This window comes from Oncorhynchus masou, unplaced genomic scaffold, assembly GCF_036934945.1.
Source record: "Oncorhynchus masou masou isolate Uvic2021 unplaced genomic scaffold, UVic_Omas_1.1 unplaced_scaffold_651, whole genome shotgun sequence".
Taxonomy (NCBI): domain Eukaryota; kingdom Metazoa; phylum Chordata; class Actinopteri; order Salmoniformes; family Salmonidae; genus Oncorhynchus; species Oncorhynchus masou.
In genome coordinates, this window is record NW_027012949.1 from 67,844 (window position 1) to 72,500 (window position 4,657).

A 4,657-nucleotide genomic window follows, 5' to 3' on the forward strand; every position below is an offset into this window, starting at 1 on the left:
ATCATCATGAAGTGAACTCCATCATAATGCCGCTAGTCTCCGGATAGTGTCATTCTGTACCACAGTTTCTCTTCTTGGCAACATAATAACAGTTCATCATTGGTGGGATAGATATAGGAGGCGGGACATCTAACAGTTGATTGACAGATAGAGTAGACGGCGAGTTTCAGCTGTAAACCAAGGACAGCTGTCAGTTGTTTTGAGTGTCTGTTGTTTTAAGTTCTGTCCCATCACCAGGCGTGGAAGTGTGTGTGTGTGTGTTTAACTGTTACTCTTGATCTCCAGGATAGAGGGGTTGTGTGTTTAACTGTTACTCTTGATCTCCAGGATAGAGGGGTTGTGTGTTTAACTCTTGATCTCCAGGATAGAGGGGTTGTGTGTTTAACTGTTACTCTTGATCTCCAGGATAGAGGGGTTGTGTGTTTAACTGTTACTCTTGATCTCCAGGATAGAGGGGTTGTGTGTTTAACTCTTGATCTCCAGGATAGAGGGGTTGTGTGTTTAACTGTTACTCTTGATCTCCAGGATAGAGGGGTTGTGTGTTTAACTGTTACTCTTGATCTCCAGGATAGAGGGGTTGTGTGTTTAACTGTTACTCTTGATCTCCAGGATAGAGGGGTTGTGTGTTTAACTGTTACTCTTGATCTCCAGGATAGAGGGGTTGTGTGTTTAACTGTTACTCTTGATCTCCAGGATAGAGGGGTTGTGTGTTTAACTGTTACTCTTGATCTCCAGGATAGAGGGGTTGTGTGTTTAACTGTTACTCTTGATCTCCAGGATAGAGGGGTTGTGTGTTTAACTGTTACTCTTGATCTCCAGGATAGAGGGGTTGTGTGTTTAACTGTTACTCTTGATCTCCAGGATAGAGGGGTTGTGTGTTTAACTGTTACTCTTGATCTCCAGGTTAGAGGGGTTGTGTGTTTAACTGTTACTCTTGATCTCCAGGTTAGAGGGGTTGTGTGTTTAACTGTTACTCTTGATCTCCAGGATAGAGGGGTTGTGTGTTTAACTGTTACTCTTGATCTCCAGGATAGAGGGGTTGTGTGTTTAACTGTTACTCTTGATCTCCAGGATAGAGGGGTTGTGTGTTTAACTGTTACTCTTGATCTCCAGGATAGAGGGGTTGTGGTCCAGAATTGCCAGGATGATTTTATCCATATACTGTCTAAGACGGAGGTTAACACACTCCTGCTCCTTCAGAGCATCCACCAACTAGAGGAGACGAGGGAGGAGGAGGAGGACAGGAGGGAGGGAGGGAGGGAGGAGGAGGAGGACAGGAGGGAGGGAGGGAACAGGGAGAGGGAGGGAACAGGGAGAGGGAGGAGGATAGGAGGGAGATGGGAGGGAGGGAGGGAGAGAGAGGAGGACAGGAGGGAGGGAGGTAGGAAGGGTAGGAAGGGGTAGAGAGAGAGAGCGTGAGAGAATGTCAATCAAAAGAGAGATTTTTTAAAACAAATAAAATTACCTTTGACACAAAGTGACTGACATGAGCCTGTAGCTCAACCATCCCCTCTCCTGCTGACTTCTGTATGTCACCCTACCCCACTCCACTCTACCCTACTCCACCCTACTCCACTCTACCCCACTCCACCCTACCCCACTCCACTCTACCCCACTCCACTCTACCCCACTCCACTCTACCCCACTCCACTCTACCCTACTCTACCCCACTCTACTCCACTCTACCCCACTCCACTCTACCCCACTCCACTCTACCCCACTCCACTCTACCCTACTCTACCCCACTCTACTCCACTCTACCCCACTCCACTCTACCCTACTCTACCCCACTCTACTCCACTCTACCCCACTCCACTCTACCCCTCTCCACTCTACCCCTCTCCACTCTACCCCTCTCCACTCTACCCTACTCTACCCTACTCTACCCTACTCCACTCAACCCTACTCTACCCCACTCCACTCTACCCCACCCTACCCCACCCTACTCTACCCCACCCTACTCTACCCTACCCCACTCCACTCTACCCTACCCTACCCCACTCCATTCTACCCCACTCCACTCTACCCTACCCTACCCCACTCCACCCCACTCTACCCCACTCCACCCTACCCCACCCCACTCCACCCTACCACACTCCACCCCACCCTACTCTACCCTACCCCACTCCATTCTACCCCACTCCACTCTACCCTACCCCACCCCACCCTACCCTACCCCACTCCACTCTACCCCACTCCACTCTACCCTACTCCACTCTACCCTACCCCACTCCACCCTACCCCACTCCACCCTACCCCACTCCACCCTACCCCACTCCACCCTACCCTACTCCACCCCACTCCACTCTACCCTACCCCACTCTACCCTACCCCACTCCACCCCACTCTACCCTACCCTACTCTACCCCACTCCACTCTACCCCACTCCACTCCACCCTACTCCACCCCACTCTACCGTACCCCACTCTACCCTACCCTACTCCACTCTACCCTACCCCACTCTACCCCACTCTACCCTACTCCACTCTACCCCACTCCACCCCACTCTACCCTACCCCACTCTACCCCACCCCACTCTACCCTACCCCACTCTACCCCACCCCACTCTACCCTACCCCACCCCACTCTACCCCACTCTACCCCACCCCACTCTACCCCACTCCACTCTACCCTACTCCACTCTACCCTACCCCACTCCACTCTACCCCTCTCCACTCTACCCCTCTCCACTCTACCCTACCCTACTCTACCCTACTCCACTCAACCCTACTCTACCCTACTCCACTCTACCCTACTCCACTCTACCCTACCCCACTCCACTCTACTCTACCCCTCTCCACTCTACCCCTCTCCACTCTACCCCTCTCCACTCTACCCTACCCTACTCTACCCTACTCCACTCAACCCTACTCTACCCTACTCCACTCTACCCCACCCTACCCTACCCCACTCCACTCTACCCCACCCTACTCTACCCCACCCTACTCTACCCTACCCCACTCCACTCTACCCCACTCCACTCTACCCTACCCTACCCCACTCCACCCCACCCTACTCTACCCCACTCCACCCTACCCCACCCCACTCCACCCTACCACACTCCACCCCACCCTACTCTACCCTACCCCACTCCATTCTACCCCACTCCACTCTACCCTACCCCACCCCACACTACCCTACCCCACTCCACTCTACCCTACCCCACTCCACTCTACCCCACCCCACCCTACCCCACTCCACTCTACCCTACCCCACTCCACCCTACCCCACTCCACCCTACCCTACTCCACCCCACTCCACTCTACCCTACCCCACTCTACCCTACCCCACTCTACCCCACTCCACTCCACCCCACTCCACTCCACTCCACCCCACTCTACCCTACCCTACTCTACCCCACTCCACTCCACCCTACTCCACCCCACTCCACTCCACCCCACTCTACCCTACCCCACTCTACCCTACCCCACTCTACCCTACCCCACTCTACCCTACCCCACTCTACCCTACCCCACTCTACCCTACCCCACTCCACCCTACTCCACTCCACCCCACTCCACCCTACTCCACTCTACCCTACCCCACTCTACCCCACCCCACTCTACCCTACCCCACTCTACCCCACCCCACTCTACCCCACCCCACTCTACCCCACTCCACTCTACCCTACTCCACTCTACCCTACTCCACTCTACCCTACTCCACCCCACTCTACCCTACTCCACCCCACTCTACCCTACTCCACTCTACCCCACCCCACTCTACCCCACCCTACTCCACTCTACCCTACTCCACTCTACCCTACTCCACTCTACCCCACTCTACCCCACCCCACTCTACCCTACTCCACTCTACCCCACCCCACTCTACCCCACGCCACTCTACCCTACTCCACTCTACCCCACCCCACTCTACCCTACTCCACTCTACCCCACCCCACTCTACCCTACTCCACTCTACCCTACTCCACTCTACCCTACTCCACTCTACCCTACCCCACTCCACTCTACCCTACTCCACTCTACCCCACTCTACCCTACTCTACCCTACTCCACTCTACCCCACTCCACTCTACCCCACCCCACTCTACCCCACAGTCAGACCCTCTCACCTCGTCCCTAGAAGCGTTGTCTATCTCAGCAGCCAGTGACTGGGCCTTGGTGTGGCAGGCAAACAGGTTCTCAGCTTCATACAGACTCAGACTGACTCCACCCCACTCTACCCTACCCCACTCTACCCTACCCCACTCTACCCCACTCTACCCTACCCCACCCCACCCCACTCTACCCCACCCCACTCCACCCCACAGTCAGACCCTCTCACCTCGTCCCTAGAAGCGTTGTCTATCTCAGCAGCCAGTGACTGGGCCTTGGTGTGGCAGGCAAACAGGTTCTTAGCTTCATACAGACTCAGACTGAGGATCTGACTGTTCAGGTCATCGTTCTGGTCCCGCAGCTTAAAGTTCTCCTGTAGGGTGGAGAGAGAGGGAGGGGGGGGGTGGAGAGAGAGGGAGGGAGGGAGGAGGGAAGAGGGTGGAGCGAGTGAGGGAGTGATGGAGGGAGAGAGAGGGAGGGAGAGAGAGAGAGGGAGGGAGGGAAGGAGGGAAGAAAGTAGAGAGAGGGAGGGAGGAGGGAGGGAAGAGGGTGGAAAGAGGGAGGGAGGAGGGAGGGAAAGGGTGGAGCGAGTGAGGGAGTGA

General features: G+C 55.2%; 1 pseudogene; it reads right to left on the reverse strand.

Annotated features, from left to right (window-relative positions):
• Window positions 1-1,030: 1,030 nt before the first annotated feature.
• LOC135536690 (rab11 family-interacting protein 4A-like) overlaps window positions 1,031-4,657 on the reverse strand; it is a 191,199-nt pseudogene continuing 187,572 nt past the window's right edge.